This window comes from Camelus bactrianus, chromosome 29 (genome assembly GCF_048773025.1).
Source record: "Camelus bactrianus isolate YW-2024 breed Bactrian camel chromosome 29, ASM4877302v1, whole genome shotgun sequence".
In the NCBI taxonomy this organism is placed as follows: domain Eukaryota; kingdom Metazoa; phylum Chordata; class Mammalia; order Artiodactyla; family Camelidae; genus Camelus; species Camelus bactrianus.
The window spans coordinates 28,312,157-28,337,922 of NC_133567.1; positions in this window are offsets into that span (position 1 = coordinate 28,312,157).

The following is a 25,766-nucleotide window of genomic DNA, read 5'->3' on the forward strand; positions in this document are numbered from 1 at the left end:
TAATGGGGGAAGCCTCCCAGTACTAGACCCACTTGGAGGGATGCCAGTTGTCACCCTGAAGCAGCAGAGGGCACCCCCATTGCAGGCTGAGGGGGACACTGGATGGAAATCCACAGGCGTGCCTTGGCAGCCAGCGAACCCGCTTCAGCTGTCTATGTAGCCGCCACCGCCCCGCCCCTGACCCGCCCCGTGACCACCCCGCACCCGCCTACCGGGAGCCAGAAAACACAGAGATGTGCACTTCGTGTACCTCAGATACCAGAGACCGAAGCCAGGACCGGCCAAGGAAGAGATTGGAGCAAATACACGGACTCGGTGGGTCAGCCACGACTCCTCAATGCAGACCCTGACCGCACCGCACCGCCTCAGGGGCGCAGGCTGACCTGGAAACATGTATACAATGTACCTGGGGAAGGAAAGGCCCCCCCACGCCCAGACCAGGCCCTTGTGGAGATGGGAGCAAACTGATCGGCTCACCGGAGGCAGTCCGCTCCCCGTGACATCCCTTTCCCCTGAACTCACCTCACCAGCATCCCAGGACCATGCTGAAAAAGAGACTTAAATCCCGCATACCTGGTGTAGCAGAGGTCGCCCCGAGGCCAGGAGAGGGAGAGATGGGAGGAAAATGACCAACTCGCCGTGGCATCCCCCTTTACTGCTGTGCCGCCTCCGCCTATGCTGGCGACCTCTACCCCTGAACTCACCACGCCCCTCCCTGGAGCAGGTTGATGGCAAAGACTTAAATGCGGAGAACATGGGGGTGCGGAGGCCGTCCCCAGGCAAGGCAGCTTGGGATATGGGAGAATATCCTCGGGCTCTCGAGGGGCACCCTAGACCCCTTTCGCAGCCACCAAAACCCGGGTCCAGACCGCACCCTGCCTGAAGTGTGTCTGGCTGTCTGACAGCCTGCCTGACTGCCTATCTATTGGAGGGTGGGATAGGCTAGAGTATGTGTGTGTCTGTCTGTTTATCTAACGGAGGTGGAGGCCACTATTATGTCTCTCTCTTGGCCCGTAGAACTATCTACGTGTATAACTATGTACCTAACTACCTTCCTACCTATCTATGTATCTATGTATCTATCTATCTATCCATCTATCTATCTATCTTTCTATCTATCTATCAATCTATCTTTCTATCTTCTTATCTACCTACAGGAGGCATACCTGCAGGCTAGTGTGTCATTTTATTTGTCTCTCTGTTGCAGGAAGAGGTTTGTGTGTTTATGTACCTATCTACCTATTTCAGGAAGAGGAGGAGACTAGTGTGTGTGTGTGTGTGTGTGTGTGTGCGTGTGTTGTTCTTTCTGCCTGACTATAAATGTATATGTGTACCTATATAATGTATGAGGAGGAGGAGGTTAGGATTTATGGCTGTTGCTAAATGGAGGAAGAGGCTAGTGTGTCTGCCTATTTATATGTCTGTCTGTCTGTCTAATGGAGGAAGCCGCACACTACTCGACCCACCTGGAGGGATGTCACTTGCCACCCTGAAGCAGCAGAGGGCGCCCCCATTGCAGGCTGAGGGGGACACTGGATGGAAATCCACAGGAGTGCCTTGGTAGCCTGCGAACCCCTCTTCTGCCCTCTGTGTAGCCGCCAAGGCCCGCCCCTTCCCCGCCCCGTGACCACCCCGCACCCGCCTACCGGGAGCCAGAAAACACAGAGATGTGCACTTCGTGTACCTCAGATAGCAGAGACCGAAGCCAGGACCGGCCAAGGAAGAGATTGGAGCAAATACACGGGCTCGGTGGGTCAGCCACGACTCCCCAGTGCAGCCCCTGACCGCACCGCACCGCACCGCCTCAGGGGCGCAGGCTGACCTGCAAACATGCATACAATGAACCTGGCGAAGGAGAGGCCCCCAAACCCCAGACCAACACCTTGTGGAGATGGGAGCAAACTGATCGGCTCACCCGAGGCCGTCCGCTCCCCGCGACATCCCTGTCCATGAACTCACCCCACCAGCATCCCAGGACCATACTGAGAAGGAGACTTAAATCCCGCAAACCTGGGCTAGCAGAGGCCGCCCCGAGGACAGGAGAGGGGGAGATGGGAGGAAAATGACCAACTCGCCTTGGCATCCCCCTTTACTGCTGTGCAGCCACCTCCTGGGCTGCTGACCTCTTCCCCTGACCTCACCACGCCCCTCCCTGAGCAGGCTGATCTCAAGGCCTTAAATGCCGTGAACCTGGGGGAGCGGAGGCAGTCCCCAGGCAAGGCAGCCTGGGACAAGGGAAGAAATCCTCTGGCTCTCGAGGTTCACCCTAGTCCCCTGTCGCGGCCGCCAAACCCCGTGTCCGGACAGCACCCTGCCTATAGTTTGTCTCTCTGTCTGACAGCCTGCCTGACTGACTAACTATTGGAGGATGGCAGAGGCTAGACTATGTGTGTGTGTGTGTGTCTGTTTATCTAACGTAGGAAGAGGCGACTAGATTGTCTCTCTCTCGGCCCGCAGAACTATCTAACTTTATAACTATCTAGCTACCTTTCTACCTACCTAACTATCTATCTATCAAACTAACTATCTATCTATCTATCTATCTATCTATCTATCTATCTATCTATCTATCTATCTATCTATCTTTCTATCTATCTTCTTATCTGCCTACAGGAGGCATAGCAGCAGGCTAGTGTGTCTTTTTATTAGTCTGTCTGTTGCAGGACGAGTTTTGTTTGTCTATGTACCTATCTAGCTATTTCAAGAAGAGAAGGAGATTAGTGTGTGTGTGTGTGCGTGTGTGCGTGTGTGGTTCTTTCTGTCTGACTATGTATGTATTTGTCTACCTATAAAATGTATGAGGAAGAGAAGATTAGATTTATGGCTGTTGCTAAATGCAGGAAGAGGCTAGTGTGTCTGTGTATTTATATGTCTGTCTGTCTGTCTAATGGGGGAAGCCTCCCAGTACTAGACCCACTTGGAGGGATGCCAGTTGTCACCCTGAAGCAGCAGAGGGCACCCCCATTGCAGGCTGAGGGGGACACTGGATGGAAATCCACAGGCGTGCCTTGGCAGCCAGCGAACCCGCTTCAGCTGTCTATGTAGCCGCCACCGCCCCGCCCCTGACCCGCCCCGTGACCACCCCGCACCCGCCTACCGGGAGCCAGAAAACACAGAGATGTGCACTTCGTGTACCTCAGATAGCAGAGACCGAAGCCAGGACCGGCCAAGGAAGAGATTGGAGCAAATACACGGACTCGGTGGGTCAGCCACGACTCCTCAATGCAGCCCCTGACCGCACCGCACCGCCTCAGGGGCGCAGGCTGACCTGGAAACATGTATACAATGTACCTGGGGAAGGAAAGGCCCCCCCACGCCCAGACCAGGCCCTTGTGGAGATGGGAGCAAACTGATCGGCTCACCGGAGGCAGTCCGCTCCCCGTGACATCCCTTTCCCCTGAACTCACCTCACCAGCATCCCAGGACCATGCTGAAAAAGAGACTTAAATCCCGCATACCTGGTGTAGCAGAGGTCGCCCCGAGGCCAGGAGAGGGAGAGATGGGAGGAAAATGACCAACTCGCCGTGGCATCCCCCTTTACTGCTGTGCCGCCTCCGCCTATGCTGGCGACCTCTACCCCTGAACTCACCACGCCCCTCCCTGGAGCAGGTTGATGGCAAAGACTTAAATGCGGAGAACATGGGGGTGCGGAGGCCGTCCCCAGGCAAGGCAGCTTGGGATATGGGAGAATATCCTCGGGCTCTCGAGGGGCACCCTAGACCCCTTTCGCAGCCACCAAAACCCGGGTCCAGACCGCACCCTGCCTGAAGTGTGTCTGGCTGTCTGACAGCCTGCCTGACTGCCTATCTATTGGAGGGTGGGATAGGCTAGAGTATGTGTGTGTCTGTCTGTTTATCTAACGGAGGTGGAGGCCACTATTATGTCTCTCTCTTGGCCCGTAGAACTATCTACGTGTATAACTATGTACCTAACTACCTTCCTACCTATCTATGTATCTATGTATCTATCTATCTATCCATCTATCTATCTATCTTTCTATCTATCTATCAATCTATCTTTCTATCTTCTTATCTACCTACAGGAGGCATACCTGCAGGCTAGTGTGTCATTTTATTTGTCTCTCTGTTGCAGGAAGAGGTTTGTGTGTTTATGTACCTATCTACCTATTTCAGGAAGAGGAGGAGACTAGTGTGTGTGTGTGTGTGTGTGTGTGTGTGTGCGTGTGTTGTTCTTTCTGCCTGACTATAAATGTATATGTGTACCTATATAATGTATGAGGAGGAGGAGGTTAGGATTTATGGCTGTTGCTAAATGGAGGAAGAGGCTAGTGTGTCTGCCTATTTATATGTCTGTCTGTCTGTCTAATGGAGGAAGCCGCACACTACTCGACCCACCTGGAGGGATGTCACTTGCCACCCTGAAGCAGCAGAGGGCGCCCCCATTGCAGGCTGAGGGGGACACTGGATGGAAATCCACAGGAGTGCCTTGGTAGCCTGCGAACCCCTCTTCTGCCCTCTGTGTAGCCGCCAAGGCCCGCCCCTTCCCCGCCCCGTGACCACCCCGCACCCGCCTACCGGGAGCCAGAAAACACAGAGATGTGCACTTCGTGTACCTCAGATAGCAGAGACCGAAGCCAGGACCGGCCAAGGAAGAGATTGGAGCAAATACACGGGCTCGGTGGGTCAGCCACGACTCCCCAGTGCAGCCCCTGACCGCACCGCACCGCACCGCCTCAGGGGCGCAGGCTGACCTGCAAACATGCATACAATGAACCTGGCGAAGGAGAGGCCCCCAAACCCCAGACCAACACCTTGTGGAGATGGGAGCAAACTGATCGGCTCACCCGAGGCCGTCCGCTCCCCGCGACATCCCTGTCCATGAACTCACCCCACCAGCATCCCAGGACCATACTGAGAAGGAGACTTAAATCCCGCAAACCTGGGCTAGCAGAGGCCGCCCCGAGGACAGGAGAGGGGGAGATGGGAGGAAAATGACCAACTCGCCTTGGCATCCCCCTTTACTGCTGTGCAGCCACCTCCTGGGCTGCTGACCTCTTCCCCTGACCTCACCACGCCCCTCCCTGAGCAGGCTGATCTCAAGGCCTTAAATGCCGTGAACCTGGGGGAGCGGAGGCAGTCCCCAGGCAAGGCAGCCTGGGACAAGGGAAGAAATCCTCTGGCTCTCGAGGTTCACCCTAGTCCCCTGTCGCGGCCGCCAAACCCCGTGTCCGGACAGCACCCTGCCTATAGTTTGTCTCTCTGTCTGACAGCCTGCCTGACTGCCTAACTATTGGAGGATGGCAGAGGCTAGACTATGTGTGTGTGTGTGTCTGTTTATCTAACGTAGGAAGAGGCGACTAGATTGTCTCTCTCTCGGCCCGCAGAACTATCTAACTTTGTAACTATCTAGCTACCTTTCTACCTACCTAACTATCTATCTATCAAACTATCTATCTATCTATCTATCTATCTATCTATCTATCTATCTATCTATCTATCTATCTATCTTTCTATCTATCTTCTTATCTGCCTACAGGAGGCATAGCAGCAGGCTAGTGTGTCTTTTTATTAGTCTGTCTGTTGCAGGACGAGTTTTGTTTGTCTATGTACCTATCTAGCTATTTCAAGAAGAGAAGGAGATTAGTGTGTGTGTGTGTGCGTGTGTGCGTGTGTGGTTCTTTCTGTCTGACTATGTATGTATTTGTCTACCTATAAAATGTATGAGGAAGAGAAGATTAGATTTATGGCTGTTGCTAAATGCAGGAAGAGGCTAGTGTGTCTGTGTATTTATATGTCTGTCTGTCTGTCTAATGGGGGAAGCCTCCCAGTACTAGACCCACTTGGAGGGATGCCAGTTGTCACCCTGAAGCAGCAGAGGGCACCCCCATTGCAGGCTGAGGGGGACACTGGATGGAAATCCACAGGCGTGCCTTGGCAGCCAGCGAACCCGCTTCAGCTGTCTATGTAGCCGCCACCGCCCCGCCCCTGACCCGCCCCGTGACCACCCCGCACCCGCCTACCGGGAGCCAGAAAACACAGAGATGTGCACTTCGTGTACCTCAGATAGCAGAGACCGAAGCCAGGACCGGCCAAGGAAGAGATTGGAGCAAATACACGGACTCGGTGGGTCAGCCACGACTCCTCAATGCAGCCCCTGACCGCACCGCACCGCCTCAGGGGCGCAGGCTGACCTGGAAACATGTATACAATGTACCTGGGGAAGGAAAGGCCCCCCCACGCCCAGACCAGGCCCTTGTGGAGATGGGAGCAAACTGATCGGCTCACCGGAGGCAGTCCGCTCCCCGTGACATCCCTTTCCCCTGAACTCACCTCACCAGCATCCCAGGACCATGCTGAAAAAGAGACTTAAATCCCGCATACCTGGTGTAGCAGAGGTCGCCCCGAGGCCAGGAGAGGGAGAGATGGGAGGAAAATGACCAACTCGCCGTGGCATCCCCCTTTACTGCTGTGCCGCCTCCGCCTATGCTGGCGACCTCTACCCCTGAACTCACCACGCCCCTCCCTGGAGCAGGTTGATGGCAAAGACTTAAATGCGGAGAACATGGGGGTGCGGAGGCCGTCCCCAGGCAAGGCAGCTTGGGATATGGGAGAATATCCTCGGGCTCTCGAGGGGCACCCTAGACCCCTTTCGCAGCCACCAAAACCCGGGTCCAGACCGCACCCTGCCTGAAGTGTGTCTGGCTGTCTGACAGCCTGCCTGACTGCCTATCTATTGGAGGGTGGGATAGGCTAGAGTATGTGTGTGTCTGTCTGTTTATCTAACGAAGGTGGAGGCCACTATTATGTCTCTCTCTTGGCCCGTAGAACTATCTACGTGTATAACTATGTACCTAACTACCTTCCTACCTATCTATGTATCTATGTATCTATCTATCTATCCATCTATCTATCTATCTTTCTATCTATCTATCAATCTATCTTTCTATCTTCTTATCTACCTACAGGAGGCATACCTGCAGGCTAGTGTGTCATTTTATTTGTCTCTCTGTTGCAGGAAGAGGTTTGTGTGTTTATGTACCTATCTACCTATTTCAGGAAGAGGAGGAGACTAGTGTGTGTGTGTGTGTGTGTGTGTGTGCGTGTGTTGTTCTTTCTGCCTGACTATAAATGTATATGTGTACCTATATAATGTATGAGGAGGAGGAGGTTAGGATTTATGGCTGTTGCTAAATGGAGGAAGAGGCTAGTGTGTCTGCCTATTTATATGTCTGTCTGTCTGTCTAATGGAGGAAGCCGCACACTACTCGACCCACCTGGAGGGATGTCACTTGCCACCCTGAAGCAGCAGAGGGCGCCCCCATTGCAGGCTGAGGGGGACACTGGATGGAAATCCACAGGAGTGCCTTGGTAGCCTGCGAACCCCTCTTCTGCCCTCTGTGTAGCCGCCAAGGCCCGCCCCTTCCCCGCCCCGTGACCACCCCGCACCCGCCTACCGGGAGCCAGAAAACACAGAGATGTGCACTTCGTGTACCTCAGATAGCAGAGACCGAAGCCAGGACCGGCCAAGGAAGAGATTGGAGCAAATACACGGGCTCGGTGGGTCAGCCACGACTCCCCAGTGCAGCCCCTGACCGCACCGCACCGCACCGCCTCAGGGGCGCAGGCTGACCTGCAAACATGCATACAATGAACCTGGCGAAGGAGAGGCCCCCAAACCCCAGACCAACACCTTGTGGAGATGGGAGCAAACTGATCGGCTCACCCGAGGCCGTCCGCTCCCCGCGACATCCCTGTCCATGAACTCACCCCACCAGCATCCCAGGACCATACTGAGAAGGAGACTTAAATCCCGCAAACCTGGGCTAGCAGAGGCCGCCCCGAGGACAGGAGAGGGGGAGATGGGAGGAAAATGACCAACTCGCCTTGGCATCCCCCTTTACTGCTGTGCAGCCACCTCCTGGGCTGCTGACCTCTTCCCCTGACCTCACCACGCCCCTCCCTGAGCAGGCTGATCTCAAGGCCTTAAATGCCGTGAACCTGGGGGAGCGGAGGCAGTCCCCAGGCAAGGCAGCCTGGGACAAGGGAAGAAATCCTCTGGCTCTCGAGGTTCACCCTAGTCCCCTGTCGCGGCCGCCAAACCCCGTGTCCGGACAGCACCCTGCCTATAGTTTGTCTCTCTGTCTGACAGCCTGCCTGACTGCCTAACTATTGGAGGATGGCAGAGGCTAGACTATGTGTGTGTGTGTCTGTTTATCTAACGTAGGAAGAGGCGACTAGATTGTCTCTCTCTCGGCCCGCAGAACTATCTAACTTTATAACTATGTACCTACCTTTCTACCTACCTAACTATCTATCTATCTAACTATCTATCTATCTATCTATCTATCTATCTATCTATCTATCTATCTATCTATCTTTCTATCTATCTTCTTATCTGCCTACAGGAGGCATAGCAGCAGGCTAGTGTGTCTTTTTATTAGTCTGTCTGTTGCAGGACGAGTTTTGTTTGTCTATGTACCTATCTAGCTATTTCAAGAAGAGAAGGAGATTAGTGTGTGTGTGTGTGCGTGTGTGCGTGTGTGGTTCTTTCTGTCTGACTATGTATGTATTTGTCTACCTATAAAATGTATGAGGAAGAGAAGATTAGATTTATGGCTGTTGCTAAATGCAGGAAGAGGCTAGTGTGTCTGTGTATTTATATGTCTGTCTGTCTGTCTAATGGGGGAAGCCTCCCAGTACTAGACCCACTTGGAGGGATGCCAGTTGTCACCCTGAAGCAGCAGAGGGCACCCCCATTGCAGGCTGAGGGGGACACTGGATGGAAATCCACAGGCGTGCCTTGGCAGCCAGCGAACCCGCTTCAGCTGTCTATGTAGCCGCCACCGCCCCGCCCCTGACCCGCCCCGTGACCACCCCGCACCCGCCTACCGGGAGCCAGAAAACACAGAGATGTGCACTTCGTGTACCTCAGATACCAGAGACCGAAGCCAGGACCGGCCAAGGAAGAGATTGGAGCAAATACACGGACTCGGTGGGTCAGCCACGACTCCTCAATGCAGCCCCTGACCGCACCGCACCGCCTCAGGGGCGCAGGCTGACCTGGAAACATGTATACAATGTACCTGGGGAAGGAAAGGCCCCCCCACGCCCAGACCAGGCCCTTGTGGAGATGGGAGCAAACTGATCGGCTCACCCGAGGCAGTCCGCTCCCCGTGACATCCCTTTCCCCTGAACTCACCTCACCAGCATCCCAGGACCATGCTGAAAAAGAGACTTAAATCCCGCATACCTGGTGTAGCAGAGGTCGCCCCGAGGCCAGGAGAGGGAGAGATGGGAGGAAAATGACCAACTCGCCGTGGCATCCCCCTTTACTGCTGTGCCGCCTCCGCCTATGCTGGCGACCTCTACCCCTGAACTCACCACGCCCCTCCCTGGAGCAGGTTGATGGCAAAGACTTAAATGCGGAGAACATGGGGGTGCGGAGGCCGTCCCCAGGCAAGGCAGCTTGGGATATGGGAGAATATCCTCGGGCTCTCGAGGGGCACCCTAGACCCCTTTCGCAGCCACCAAAACCCGGGTCCAGACCGCACCCTGCCTGAAGTGTGTCTGGCTGTCTGACAGCCTGCCTGACTGCCTATCTATTGGAGGGTGGGATAGGCTAGAGTATGTGTGTGTCTGTCTGTTTATCTAACGGAGGTGGAGGCCACTATTATGTCTCTCTCTTGGCCCGTAGAACTATCTACGTGTATAACTATGTACCTAACTAACTTCCTACCTATCTATGTATCTATGTATCTATCTATCTATCCATCTATCTATCTATCTTTCTATCTATCTATCAATCTATCTTTCTATCTTCTTATCTACCTACAGGAGGCATACCTGCAGGCTAGTGTGTCATTTTATTTGTCTCTCTGTTGCAGGAAGAGGTTTGTGTGTTTATGTACCTATCTACCTATTTCAGGAAGAGGAGGAGACTAGTGTGTGTGTGTGTGTGTGTGTGTGTGTGCGTGTGTTGTTCTTTCTGCCTGACTATAAATGTATATGTGTACCTATATAATGTATGAGGAGGAGGAGGTTAGGATTTATGGCTGTTGCTAAATGGAGGAAGAGGCTAGTGTGTCTGCCTATTTATATGTCTGTCTGTCTGTCTAATGGAGGAAGCCGCACACTACTCGACCCAGCTGGAGGGATGTCACTTGCCACCCTGAAGCAGCAGAGGGCGCCCCCATTGCAGGCTGAGGGGGACACTGGATGGAAATCCACAGGAGTGCCTTGGTAGCCTGCGAACCCCTCTTCTGCCCTCTGTGTAGCCGCCAAGGCCCGCCCCTTCCCCGCCCCGTGACCACCCCGCACCCGCCTACCGGGAGCCAGAAAACACAGAGATGTGCACTTCGTGTACCTCAGATAGCAGAGACCGAAGCCAGGACCGGCCAAGGAAGAGATTGGAGCAAATACACGGGCTCGGTGGGTCAGCCACGACTCCCCAGTGCAGCCCCTGACCGCACCGCACCGCACCGCCTCAGGGGCGCAGGCTGACCTGCAAACATGCATACAATGAACCTGGCGAAGGAGAGGCCCCCAAACCCCAGACCAACACCTTGTGGAGATGGGAGCAAACTGATCGGCTCACCCGAGGCCGTCCGCTCCCCGCGACATCCCTGTCCATGAACTCACCCCACCAGCATCCCAGGACCATACTGAGAAGGAGACTTAAATCCCGCAAACCTGGGCTAGCAGAGGCCGCCCCGAGGACAGGAGAGGGGGAGATGGGAGGAAAATGACCAACTCGCCTTGGCATCCCCCTTTACTGCTGTGCAGCCACCTCCTGGGCTGCTGACCTCTTCCCCTGACCTCACCACGCCCCTCCCTGAGCAGGCTGATCTCAAGGCCTTAAATGCCGTGAACCTGGGGGAGCGGAGGCAGTCCCCAGGCAAGGCAGCCTGGGACAAGGGAAGAAATCCTCTGGCTCTCGAGGTTCACCCTAGTCCCCTGTCGCGGCCGCCAAACCCCGTGTCCGGACAGCACCCTGCCTATAGTTTGTCTCTCTGTCTGACAGCCTGCCTGACTGACTAACTATTGGAGGATGGCAGAGGCTAGACTATGTGTGTGTGTGTGTCTGTTTATCTAACGTAGGAAGAGGCGACTAGATTGTCTCTCTCTCGGCCCGCAGAACTATCTAACTTTATAACTATCTAGCTACCTTTCTACCTACCTAACTATCTATCTATCTAACTATCTATCTATCTATCTATCTATCTATCTATCTATCTATCTATCTATCTTTCTATCTATCTTCTTATCTGCCTACAGGAGGCATAGCAGCAGGCTAGTGTGTCTTTTTATTAGTCTGTCTGTTGCAGGACGAGTTTTGTTTGTCTATGTACCTATCTAGCTATTTCAAGAAGAGAAGGAGATTAGTGTGTGTGTGTGTGCGTGTGTGCGTGTGTGGTTCTTTCTGTCTGACTATGTATGTATTTGTCTACCTATAAAATGTATGAGGAAGAGAAGATTAGATTTATGGCTGTTGCTAAATGCAGGAAGAGGCTAGTGTGTCTGTGTATTTATATGTCTGTCTGTCTGTCTAATGGGGGAAGCCTCCCAGTACTAGACCCACTTGGAGGGATGCCAGTTGTCACCCTGAAGCAGCAGAGGGCACCCCCATTGCAGGCTGAGGGGGACACTGGATGGAAATCCACAGGCGTGCCTTGGCAGCCAGCGAACCCGCTTCAGCTGTCTATGTAGCCGCCACCGCCCCGCCCCTGACCCGCCCCGTGACCACCCCGCACCCGCCTACCGGGAGCCAGAAAACACAGAGATGTGCACTTCGTGTACCTCAGATACCAGAGACCGAAGCCAGGACCGGCCAAGGAAGAGATTGGAGCAAATACACGGACTCGGTGGGTCAGCCACGACTCCTCAATGCAGCCCCTGACCGCACCGCACCGCCTCAGGGGCGCAGGCTGACCTGGAAACATGTATACAATGTACCTGGGGAAGGAAAGGCCCCCCCACGCCCAGACCAGGCCCTTGTGGAGATGGGAGCAAACTGATCGGCTCACCGGAGGCAGTCCGCTCCCCGTGACATCCCTTTCCCCTGAACTCACCTCACCAGCATCCCAGGACCATGCTGAAAAAGAGACTTAAATCCCGCATACCTGGTGTAGCAGAGGTCGCCCCGAGGCCAGGAGAGGGAGAGATGGGAGGAAAATGACCAACTCGCCGTGGCATCCCCCTTTACTGCTGTGCCGCCTCCGCCTATGCTGGCGACCTCTACCCCTGAACTCACCACGCCCCTCCCTGGAGCAGGTTGATGGCAAAGACTTAAATGCGGAGAACATGGGGGTGCGGAGGCCGTCCCCAGGCAAGGCAGCTTGGGATATGGGAGAATATCCTCGGGCTCTCGAGGGGCACCCTAGACCCCTTTCGCAGCCACCAAAACCCGGGTCCAGACCGCACCCTGCCTGAAGTGTGTCTGGCTGTCTGACAGCCTGCCTGACTGCCTATCTATTGGAGGGTGGGATAGGCTAGAGTATGTGTGTGTCTGTCTGTTTATCTAACGGAGGTGGAGGCCACTATTATGTCTCTCTCTTGGCCCGTAGAACTATCTACGTGTATAACTATGTACCTAACTACCTTCCTACCTATCTATGTATCTATGTATCTATCTATCTATCCATCTATCTATCTATCTTTCTATCTATCTATCAATCTATCTTTCTATCTTCTTATCTACCTACAGGAGGCATACCTGCAGGCTAGTGTGTCATTTTATTTGTCTCTCTGTTGCAGGAAGAGGTTTGTGTGTTTATGTACCTATCTACCTATTTCAGGAAGAGGAGGAGACTAGTGTGTGTGTGTGTGTGTGTGTGTGTGCGTGTGTTGTTCTTTCTGCCTGACTATAAATGTATATGTGTACCTATATAATGTATGAGGAGGAGGAGGTTAGGATTTATGGCTGTTGCTAAATGGAGGAAGAGGCTAGTGTGTCTGCCTATTTATATGTCTGTCTGTCTGTCTAATGGAGGAAGCCGCACACTACTCGACCCACCTGGAGGGATGTCACTTGCCACCCTGAAGCAGCAGAGGGCGCCCCCATTGCAGGCTGAGGGGGACACTGGATGGAAATCCACAGGAGTGCCTTGGTAGCCTGCGAACCCCTCTTCTGCCCTCTGTGTAGCCGCCAAGGCCCGCCCCTTCCCCGCCCCGTGACCACCCCGCACCCGCCTACCGGGAGCCAGAAAACACAGAGATGTGCACTTCGTGTACCTCAGATAGCAGAGACCGAAGCCAGGACCGGCCAAGGAAGAGATTGGAGCAAATACACGGGCTCGGTGGGTCAGCCACGACTCCCCAGTGCAGCCCCTGACCGCACCGCACCGCACCGCCTCAGGGGCGCAGGCTGACCTGCAAACATGCATACAATGAACCTGGCGAAGGAGAGGCCCCCAAACCCCAGACCAACACCTTGTGGAGATGGGAGCAAACTGATCGGCTCACCCGAGGCCGTCCGCTCCCCGCGACATCCCTGTCCATGAACTCACCCCACCAGCATCCCAGGACCATACTGAGAAGGAGACTTAAATCCCGCAAACCTGGGCTAGCAGAGGCCGCCCCGAGGACAGGAGAGGGGGAGATGGGAGGAAAATGACCAACTCGCCTTGGCATCCCCCTTTACTGCTGTGCAGCCACCTCCTGGGCTGCTGACCTCTTCCCCTGACCTCACCACGCCCCTCCCTGAGCAGGCTGATCTCAAGGCCTTAAATGCCGTGAACCTGGGGGAGCGGAGGCAGTCCCCAGGCAAGGCAGCCTGGGACAAGGGAAGAAATCCTCTGGCTCTCGAGGTTCACCCTAGTCCCCTGTCGCGGCCGCCAAACCCCGTGTCCGGACAGCACCCTGCCTATAGTTTGTCTCTCTGTCTGACAGCCTGCCTGACTGCCTAACTATTGGAGGATGGCAGAGGCTAGACTATGTGTGTGTGTGTCTGTTTATCTAACGTAGGAAGAGGCGACTAGATTGTCTCTCTCTCGGCCCGCAGAACTATCTAACTTTATAACTATGTACCTACCTTTCTACCTACCTAACTATCTATCTATCTAACTATCTATCTATCTATCTATCTATCTATCTATCTATCTATCTATCTATCTTTCTATCTATCTTCTTATCTGCCTACAGGAGGCATAGCAGCAGGCTAGTGTGTCTTTTTATTAGTCTGTCTGTTGCAGGACGAGTTTTGTTTGTCTATGTACCTATCTAGCTATTTCAAGAAGAGAAGGAGATTAGTGTGTGTGTGTGTGCGTGTGTGCGTGTGTGGTTCTTTCTGTCTGACTATGTATGTATTTGTCTACCTATAAAATGTATGAGGAAGAGAAGATTAGATTTATGGCTGTTGCTAAATGCAGGAAGAGGCTAGTGTGTCTGTGTATTTATATGTCTGTCTGTCTGTCTAATGGGGGAAGCCTCCCAGTACTAGACCCACTTGGAGGGATGCCAGTTGTCACCCTGAAGCAGCAGAGGGCACCCCCATTGCAGGCTGAGGGGGACACTGGATGGAAATCCACAGGCGTGCCTTGGCAGCCAGCGAACCCGCTTCAGCTGTCTATGTAGCCGCCACCGCCCCGCCCCTGACCCGCCCCGTGACCACCCCGCACCCGCCTACCGGGAGCCAGAAAACACAGAGATGTGCACTTCGTGTACCTCAGATAGCAGAGACCGAAGCCAGGACCGGCCAAGGAAGAGATTGGAGCAAATACACGGACTCGGTGGGTCAGCCACGACTCCTCAATGCAGCCCCTGACCGCACCGCACCGCCTCAGGGGCGCAGGCTGACCTGGAAACATGTATACAATGTACCTGGGGAAGGAAAGGCCCCCCCACGCCCAGACCAGGCCCTTGTGGAGATGGGAGCAAACTGATCGGCTCACCGGAGGCAGTCCGCTCCCCGTGACATCCCTTTCCCCTGAACTCACCTCACCAGCATCCCAGGACCATGCTGAAAAAGAGACTTAAATCCCGCATACCTGGTGTAGCAGAGGTCGCCCCGAGGCCAGGAGAGGGAGAGATGGGAGGAAAATGACCAACTCGCCGTGGCATCCCCCTTTACTGCTGTGCCGCCTCCGCCTATGCTGGCGACCTCTACCCCTGAACTCACCACGCCCCTCCCTGGAGCAGGTTGATGGCAAAGACTTAAATGCGGAGAACATGGGGGTGCGGAGGCCGTCCCCAGGCAAGGCAGCTTGGGATATGGGAGAATATCCTCGGGCTCTCGAGGGGCACCCTAGACCCCTTTCGCAGCCACCAAAACCCGGGTCCAGACCGCACCCTGCCTGAAGTGTGTCTGGCTGTCTGACAGCCTGCCTGACTGCCTATCTATTGGAGGGTGGGATAGGCTAGAATATGTGTGTGTCTGTCTGTTTATCTAACGGAGGTGGAGGCCACTATTATGTCTCTCTCTTGGCCCGTAGAACTATCTACGTGTATAACTATGTACCTAACTAACTTCCTACCTATCTATGTATCTATGTATCTATCTATCTATCCATCTATCTATCTATCTTTCTATCTATCTATCAATCTATCTTTCTATCTTCTTATCTACCTACAGGAGGCATACCTGCAGGCTAGTGTGTCATTTTATTTGTCTCTCTGTTGCAGGAAGAGGTTTGTGTGTTTATGTACCTATCTACCTATTTCAGGAAGAGGAGGAGACTAGTGTGTGTGTGTGTGTGTGTGTGTGTGCGTGTGTTGTTCTTTCTGCCTGACTATAAATGTATATGTGTACCTATATAATGTATGAGGAGGAGGAGGTTAGGATTTATGGCTGTTGCTAAATGGAGGAAGAGGCTAGTGTGTCTGCCTATTTATATGTCTGTCTGTCTGTCTAATGGTGGAAGCCGCACACTACTCGACCCACCTGGAGGGATGTCACTTGCCACCCTGAAGCAGCAGAGGGCGCCCCCATTGCAGGCTGAGGGGGACACTGGATGGAAATCCACAGGAGTGCCTTGGTAGCCTGCGAACCCCTCTTCTGCCCTCTGTGTAGCCGCCAAGGCCCGCCCCTTCCCCGCCCCGTGACCACCCCTCACCCGCCTACCGGGAGCCAGAAAACACAGAGATGTGCACTTCGTGTACCTCAGATAGCAGAGACCGAAGCCAGGACCGGCCAAGGAAGAGATTGGAGCAAATACACGGGCTCGGTGGGTCAGCCACGACTCCCCAGTGCAGCCCCTGACCGCACCGCACCGCACCGCCTCAGGGGCGCAGGCTGACCTGCAAACATGCATACAATGAACCTGGCGAAGGAGAGGCCCCCAAACCCCAGACCAACACCTTGTGGAGATGGGAGCAAACTGATCGGCTCACCCGAGGCCGTCCGCTCCCCGCGACATCCCTGTCCATGAACTCACCCCACCAGCATCCCAGGACCATACTGAGAAGGAGACTTAAATCCCGCAAACCTGGGCTAGCAGAGGCCGCCCCGAGGACAGGAGAGGGGGAGATGGGAGGAAAATGACCAACTCGCCTTGGCATCCCCCTTTACTGCTGTGCAGCCACCTCCTGGGCTGCTGACCTCTTCCCCTGACCTCACCACGCCCCTCCCTGAGCAGGCTGATCTCAAGGCCTTAAATGCCGTGAACCTGGGGGAGCGGAGGCAGTCCCCAGGCAAGGCAGCCTGGGACAAGGGAAGAAATCCTCTGGCTCTCGAGGTTCACCCTAGTCCCCTGTCGCGGCCGCCAAACCCCGTGTCCGGACAGCACCCTGCCTATAGTTTGTCTCTCTGTCTGACAGCCTGCCTGACTGCCTAACTATTGGAGGATGGCAGAGACTAGACTATGTGTGTGTGTGTCTGTTTATCTAACGTAGGAAGAGGCGACTAGATTGTCTCTCTCTCGGCCCGCAGAACTATCTAACTTTATAACTATGTACCTACCTTTCTACCTACCTAACTATCTATCTATCTAACTATCTATCTATCTATCTATCTATCTATCTATCTATCTATCTATCTATCTATCTTTCTATCTATCTTCTTATCTGCCTACAGGAGGCATAGCAGCAGGCTAGTGTGTCTTTTTATTAGTCTGTCTGTTGCAGGACGAGTTTTGTTTGTCTATGTACCTATCTAGCTATTTCAAGAAGAGAAGGAGATTAGTGTGTGTGTGTGTGCGTGTGTGCGTGTGTGGTTCTTTCTGTCTGACTATGTATGTATTTGTCTACCTATAAAATGTATGAGGAAGAGAAGATTAGATTTATGGCTGTTGCTAAATGCAGGAAGAGGCTAGTGTGTCTGTGTATTTATATGTCTGTCTGTCTGTCTAATGGGGGAAGCCTCCCAGTACTAGACCCACTTGGAGGGATGCCAGTTGTCACCCTGAAGCAGCAGAGGGCACCCCCATTGCAGGCTGAGGGGGACACTGGATGGAAATCCACAGGCGTGCCTTGGCAGCCAGCGAACCCGCTTCAGCTGTCTATGTAGCCGCCACCGCCCCGCCCCTGACCCGCCCCGTGACCACCCCGCACCCGCCTACCGGGAGCCAGAAAACACAGAGATGTGCACTTCGTGTACCTCAGATAGCAGAGACCGAAGCCAGGACCGGCCAAGGAAGAGATTGGAGCAAATACACGGACTCGGTGGGTCAGCCACGACTCCTCAATGCAGCCCCTGACCGCACCGCACCGCCTCAGGGGCGCAGGCTGACCTGGAAACATGTATACAATGTACCTGGGGAAGGAAAGGCCCCCCCACGCCCAGACCAGGCCCTTGTGGAGATGGGAGCAAACTGATCGGCTCACCGGAGGCAGTCCGCTCCCCGTGACATCCCTTTCCCCTGAACTCACCTCACCAGCATCCCAGGACCATGCTGAAAAAGAGACTTAAATCCCGCATACCTGGTGTAGCAGAGGTCGCCCCGAGGCCAGGAGAGGGAGAGATGGGAGGAAAATGACCAACTCGCCGTGGCATCCCCCTTTACTGCTGTGCCGCCTCCGCCTATGCTGGCGACCTCTACCCCTGAACTCACCACGCCCCTCCCTGGAGCAGGTTGATGGCAAAGACTTAAATGCGGAGAACATGGGGGTGCGGAGGCCGTCCCCAGGCAAGGCAGCTTGGGATATGGGAGAATATCCTCGGGCTCTCGAGGGGCACCCTAGACCCCTTTCGCAGCCACCAAAACCCGGGTCCAGACCGCACCCTGCCTGAAGTGTGTCTGGCTGTCTGACAGCCTGCCTGACTGCCTATCTATTGGAGGGTGGGATAGGCTAGAGTATGTGTGTGTCTGTCTGTTTATCTAACGGAGGTGGAGGCCACTATTATGTCTCTCTCTTGGCCCGTAGAACTATCTACGTGTATAACTATGTACCTAACTAACTTCCTACCTATCTATGTATCTATGTATCTATCTATCTATCCATCTATCTATCTATCTTTCTATCTATCTATCAATCTATCTTTCTATCTTCTTATCTACCTACAGGAGGCATACCTGCAGGCTAGTGTGTCATTTTATTTGTCTCTCTGTTGCAGGAAGAGGTTTGTGTGTTTATGTACCTATCTACCTATTTCAGGAAGAGGAGGAGACTAGTGTGTGTGTGTGTGTGTGTGTGTGTGCGTGTGTTGTTCTTTCTGCCTGACTATAAATGTATATGTGTACCTATATAATGTATGAGGAGGAGGAGGTTAGGATTTATGGCTGTTGCTAAATGGAGGAAGAGGCTAGTGTGTCTGCCTATTTATATGTCTGTCTGTCTGTCTAATGGAGGAAGCCGCACACTACTCGACCCACCTGGAGGGATGTCACTTGCCACCCTGAAGCAGCAGAGGGCGCCCCCATTGCAGGCTGAGGGGGACACTGGATGGAAATCCACAGGAGTGCCTTGGTAGCCTGCGAACCCCTCTTCCGCCCTCTGTGTAGCCGCCACGGCCTGCCCTTCCCGCCCCGTGACCACCCCGCACCCGCCTACCGGGAGCCAGAAAACACAGAGATGTGCACTTCGTGTACCTCAGATAGCAGAGACCGAAGCCAGGACCGGCCAAGGAAGAGATTGGAGCAAATACACGGGCTCGGTGGGTCAGCCACTACTCCCCAGTGCAGCCCCTGACAGCACCGAACCGCCTCAGGGGCGCAGGGTGATCTGCAAACATGCATACAATGAACCTTGCGAAGGAGAGGCGCCCAACCCCCAGACCAAGCCCTTGTCGAGATGGAAGCAAACTGATCGGCTCACCCGAGGCCGTCCATTCCCAACGACATCCCTGTCCATGAACTCACCCCACAAGCATCCCAGGACCATGATGAGAAGGAGACTTAAATCCCGCAATCCTGGGGTAGCAGAGGCCGCCCCGAGGACAGGAGAGGGGGAGATGGGAGGAAAATGACCAACTCGCCTTGGCATCCCCCTTTACTGCTGTGCAGCCACCTCCTGGGCTGCTGACCTCTTCCCCTGACCTCACCACGCCCCTCCCTGAGCAGGCTGATCTCAAGGCCTTAAATGCCGTGAACCTGGGGGAGCGGAGGCAGTCCCCAGGCAAGGCAGCCTGGGACAAGGGAAGAAATCCTCTGGCTCTCGAGGTTCACCCTAGTCCCCTGTCGCGGCCGCCAAACCCCGTGTCCGGACAGCACCCTGCCTATAGTTTGTCTCTCTGTCTGACAGCCTGCCTGACTGACTAACTATTGGAGGATGGCAGAGGCTAGACTATGTGTGTGTGTGTGTCTGTTTATCTAACGTAGGAAGAGGCGACTAGATTGTCTCTCTCTCGGCCGCAGAACTATCTAACTTTATAACTATCTAGCTACCTTTCTACCTACCTAACTATCTATCTATCAAACTATCTATCTATCTATCTATCTATCTATCTATCTATCTATCTATCTATCTATCTCTCTATCTTTCTATCTATCTTCTTATCTGCCTACAGGAGGCATAGCAGCAGGCTAGTGTGTCTTTTTATTAGTCTGTCTGTTGCAGGACGAGTTTTGTTTGTCTATGTACCTATCTAGCTATTTCAAGAAGAGAAGGAGATTAGTGTGTGTGTGTGTGCGTGTGTGCGTGTGTGGTTCTTTCTGTTTGACTATGTATGTATTTGTCTACCTATAAAATGTATGAGGAAGAGAAGATTAGATTTATGGCTGTTGCTAAATGCAGGAAGAGGCTAGTGTGTCTGTGTATTTATATGTCTGTCTGTCTGTCTAATGGGGGAAGCCTCCCAGTACTAGACCCACTTGGAGGGATGCCAGTTGTCACCCTGAAGCAGCAGAGGGCACCCCCATTGCAGGCTGAGGGGGACACTGGATGGAAATCCACAGGCGTGCCTTGGCAGCCAGCGAACCCGCTTCAGCTGTCTATGTAGCCGCCACCGCCCCGCCCCTGACCCGCCCCGTGACCACCCCGCACCCGCCTACCGGGAGCCAGAAAACACAGAGATGTGCACTTCGTGTACCTCAGATAGCAGAGACCGAAGCCAGGACCGGCCAAGGAAGAGATTGGAGCAAATACACGGGCTCGGTGGGTCAGCCACGACTCCCCAGTGCAGCCCCTGACCGCACCGCACCGCACCGCCTCAGGGGCGCAGGCTGACCTGCAAACATGCATACAATGAACCTGGCGAAGGAGAGGCCCCCAAACCCCAGACCAACACCTTGTGGAGATGGGAGCAAACTGATCGGCTCACCCGAGGCCGTCCGCTCCCCGCGACATCCCTGTCCATGAACTCACCCCACCAGCATCCCAGGACCATACTGAGAAGGAGACTTAAATCCCGCAAACCTGGGCTAGCAGAGGCCGCCCCGAGGACAGGAGAGGGGGAGATGGGAGGAAAATGACCAACTCGCCTTGGCATCCCCCTTTACTGCTGTGCAGCCACCTCCTGGGCTGCTGACCTCTTCCCCTGACCTCACCACGCCCCTCCCTGAGCAGGCTGATCTCAAGGCCTTAAATGCCGTGAACCTGGGGGAGCGGAGGCAGTCCCCAGGCAAGGCAGCCTGGGACAAGGGAAGAAATACTCTGGCTCTCGAGGTTCACCCTAGTCCCCTGTCGCGGCCGCCAAACCCCGTGTCCGGACAGCACCCTGCCTATAGTTTGTCTCTCTGTCTGACAGCCTGCCTGACTGCCTAACTATTGGAGGATGGCAGAGGCTAGACTATGTGTGTGTGTGTGTCTGTTTATCTAACGTAGGAAGAGGCGACTAGATTGTCTCTCTCTCGGCCCGCAGAACTATCTAACTTTATAACTATCTAGCTACCTTTCTACCTACCTAACTATCTATCTATCTAACTATCTATCTATCTATCTATCTATCTATCTATCTATCTATCTATCTTTCTATCTATCTTCTTATCTGCCTACAGGAGGCATAGCAGCAGGCTAGTGTGTCTTTTTATTAGTCTGTCTGTTGCAGGACGAGTTTTGTTTGTCTATGTACCTATCTAGCTATTTCAAGAAGAGAAGGAGATTAGTGTGTGTGTGTGTGCGTGTGTGCGTGTGTGGTTCTTTCTGTCTGACTATGTATGTATTTGTCTACCTATAAAATGTATGAGGAAGAGAAGATTAGATTTATGGCTGTTGCTAAATGCAGGAAGAGGCTAGTGTGTCTGTGTATTTATATGTCTGTCTGTCTGTCTAATGGGGGAAGCCTCCCAGTACTAGACCCACTTGGAGGGATGCCAGTTGTCACCCTGAAGCAGCAGAGGGCACCCCCATTGCAGGCTGAGGGGGACACTGGATGGAAATCCACAGGCGTGCCTTGGCAGCCAGCGAACCCGCTTCAGCTGTCTATGTAGCCGCCACCGCCCCGCCCCTGACCCGCCCCGTGACCACCCCGCACCCGCCTACCGGGAGCCAGAAAACACAGAGATGTGCACTTCGTGTACCTCAGATAGCAGAGACCGAAGCCAGGACCGGCCAAGGAAGAGATTGGAGCAAATACACGGACTCGGTGGGTCAGCCACGACTCCTCAATGCAGCCCCTGACCGCACCGCACCGCCTCAGGGGCGCAGGCTGACCTGGAAACATGTATACAATGTACCTGGGGAAGGAAAGGCCCCCCCACGCCCAGACCAGGCCCTTGTGGAGATGGGAGCAAACTGATCGGCTCACCGGAGGCAGTCCGCTCCCCGTGACATCCCTTTCCCCTGAACTCACCTCACCAGCATCCCAGGACCATGCTGAAAAAGAGACTTAAATCCCGCATACCTGGTGTAGCAGAGGTCGCCCCGAGGCCAGGAGAGGGAGAGATGGGAGGAAAATGACCAACTCGCCGTGGCATCCCCCTTTACTGCTGTGCCGCCTCCGCCTATGCTGGCGACCTCTACCCCTGAACTCACCACGCCCCTCCCTGGAGCAGGTTGATGGCAAAGACTTAAATGCGGAGAACATGGGGGTGCGGAGGCCGTCCCCAGGCAAGGCAGCTTGGGATATGGGAGAATATCCTCGGGCTCTCGAGGGGCACCCTAGACCCCTTTCGCAGCCACCAAAACCCGGGTCCAGACCGCACCCTGCCTGAAGTGTGTCTGGCTGTCTGACAGCCTGCCTGACTGCCTATCTATTGGAGGGTGGGATAGGCTAGAGTATGTGTGTGTCTGTCTGTTTATCTAACGGAGGTGGAGGCCACTATTATGTCTCTCTCTTGGCCCGTAGAACTATCTACGTGTATAACTATGTACCTAACTAACTTCCTACCTATCTATGTATCTATGTATCTATCTATCTATCCATCTATCTATCTATCTTTCTATCTATCTATCAATCTATCTTTCTATCTTCTTATCTACCTACAGGAGGCATACCTGCAGGCTAGTGTGTCATTTTATTTGTCTCTCTGTTGCAGGAAGAGGTTTGTGTGTTTATGTACCTATCTACCTATTTCAGGAAGAGGAGGAGACTAGTGTGTGTGTGTGTGTGTGTGTGTGTGTGCGTGTGTTGTTCTTTCTGCCTGACTATAAATGTATATGTGTACCTATATAATGTATGAGGAGGAGGAGGTTAGGATTTATGGCTGTTGCTAAATGGAGGAAGAGGCTAGTGTGTCTGCCTATTTATATGTCTGTCTGTCTGTCTAATGGAGGAAGCCGCACACTACTCGACCCAGCTGGAGGGATGTCACTTGCCACCCTGAAGCAGCAGAGGGCGCCCCCATTGCAGGCTGAGGGGGACACTGGATGGAAATCCACAGGAGTGCCTTGGTAGCCTGCGAACCCCTCTTCTGCCCTCTGTGTAGCCGCCAAGGCCCGCCCCTTCCCCGCCCCGTGACCACCCCGCACCCGCCTACCGGGAGCCAGAAAACACAGAGATGTGCACTTCGTGTACCTCAGATAGCAGAGACCGAAGCCAGGACCGGCCAAGGAAGAGATTGGAGCAAATACACGGGCTCGGTGGGTCAGCCACGACTCCCCAGTGCAGCCCCTGACCGCACCGCACCGCACCGCCTCAGGGGCGCAGGCTGACCTGCAAACATGCATACAATGAACCTGGCGAAGGAGAGGCCCCCAAACCCCAGACCAACACCTTGTGGAGATGGGAGCAAACTGATCGGCTCACCCGAGGCCGTCCGCTCCCCGCGACATCCCTGTCCATGAACTCACCCCACCAGCATCCCAGGACCATACTGAGAAGGAGACTTAAATCCCGCAAACCTGGGCTAGCAGAGGCCGCCCCGAGGACAGGAGAGGGGGAGATGGGAGGAAAATGACCAACTCGCCTTGGCATCCCCCTTTACTGCTGTGCAGCCACCTCCTGGGCTGCTGACCTCTTCCCCTGACCTCACCACGCCCCTCCCTGAGCAGGCTGATCTCAAGGCCTTAAATGCCGTGAACCTGGGGGAGCGGAGGCAGTCCCCAGGCAAGGCAGCCTGGGACAAGGGAAGAAATCCTCTGGCTCTCGAGGTTCACCCTAGTCCCCTGTCGCGGCCGCCAAACCCCGTGTCCGGACAGCACCCTGCCTATAGTTTGTCTCTCTGTCTGACAGCCTGCCTGACTGCCTAACTATTGGAGGATGGCAGAGGCTAGACTATGTGTGTGTGTGTCTGTTTATCTAACGTAGGAAGAGGCGACTAGATTGTCTCTCTCTCGGCCCGCAGAACTATCTAACTTTATAACTATGTACCTACCTTTCTACCTACCTAACTATCTATCTATCTAACTATCTATCTATCTATCTATCTATCTATCTATCTATCTATCTATCTCTCTATCTTTCTATCTATCTTCTTATCTGCCTACAGGAGGCATAGCAGCAGGCTAGTGTGTCTTTTTATTAGTCTGTCTGTTGCAGGACGAGTTTTGTTTGTCTATGTACCTATCTAGCTATTTCAAGAAGAGAAGGAGATTAGTGTGTGTGTGTGTGCGTGTGTGCGTGTGTGGTTCTTTCTGTCTGACTATGTATGTATTTGTCTACCTATAAAATGTATGAGGAAGAGAAGATTAGATTTATGGCTGTTGCTAAATGCAGGAAGAGGCTAGTGTGTCTGTGTATTTATATGTCTGTCTGTCTGTCTAATGGGGGAAGCCTCCCAGTACTAGACCCACTTGGAGGGATGCCAGTTGTCACCCTGAAGCAGCAGAGGGCACCCCCATTGCAGGCTGAGGGGGACACTGGATGGAAATCCACAGGCGTGCCTTGGCAGCCAGCGAACCCGCTTCAGCTGTCTATGTAGCCGCCACCGCCCCGCCCCTGACCCGCCCCGTGACCACCCCGCACCCGCCTACCGGGAGCCAGAAAACACAGAGATGTGCACTTCGTGTACCTCAGATAGCAGAGACCGAAGCCAGGACCGGCCAAGGAAGAGATTGGAGCAAATACACGGGCTCGGTGGGTCAGCCACGACTCCCCAGTGCAGCCCCTGACCGCACCGCACCGCACCGCCTCAGGGGCGCAGGCTGACCTGCAAACATGCATACAATGAACCTGGCGAAGGAGAGGCCCCCAAACCCCAGACCAACACCTTGTGGAGATGGGAGCAAACTGATCGGCTCACCCGAGGCCGTCCGCTCCCCGCGACATCCCTGTCCATGAACTCACCCCACCAGCATCCCAGGACCATACTGAGAAGGAGACTTAAATCCCGCAAACCTGGGCTAGCAGAGGCCGCCCCGAGGACAGGAGAGGGGGAGATGGGAGGAAAATGACCAACTCGCCTTGGCATCCCCCTTTACTGCTGTGCAGCCACCTCCTGGGCTGCTGACCTCTTCCCCTGACCTCACCACGCCCCTCCCTGAGCAGGCTGATCTCAAGGCCTTAAATGCCGTGAACCTGGGGGAGCGGAGGCAGTCCCCAGGCAAGGCAGCCTGGGACAAGGGAAGAAATCCTCTGGCTCTCGAGGTTCACCCTAGTCCCCTGTCGCGGCCGCCAAACCCCGTGTCCGGACAGCACCCTGCCTATAGTTTGTCTCTCTGTCTGACAGCCTGCCTGACTGCCTAACTATTGGAGGATGGCAGAGGCTAGACTATGTGTGTGTGTGTGTCTGTTTATCTAACGTAGGAAGAGGCGACTAGATTGTCTCTCTCTCGGCCCGCAGAACTATCTAACTTTATAACTATCTAGCTACCTTTCTACCTACCTAACTATCTATCTATCTAACTATCTATCTATCTATCTATCTATCTATCTATCTATCTATCTATCTATCTTTCTATCTATCTTCTTATCTGCCTACAGGAGGCATAGCAGCAGGCTAGTGTGTCTTTTTATTAGTCTGTCTGTTGCAGGACGAGTTTTGTTTGTCTATGTACCTATCTAGCTATTTCAAGAAGAGAAGGAGATTAGTGTGTGTGTGTGTGCGTGTGTGCGTGTGTGGTTCTTTCTGTCTGACTATGTATGTATTTGTCTACCTATAAAATGTATGAGGAAGA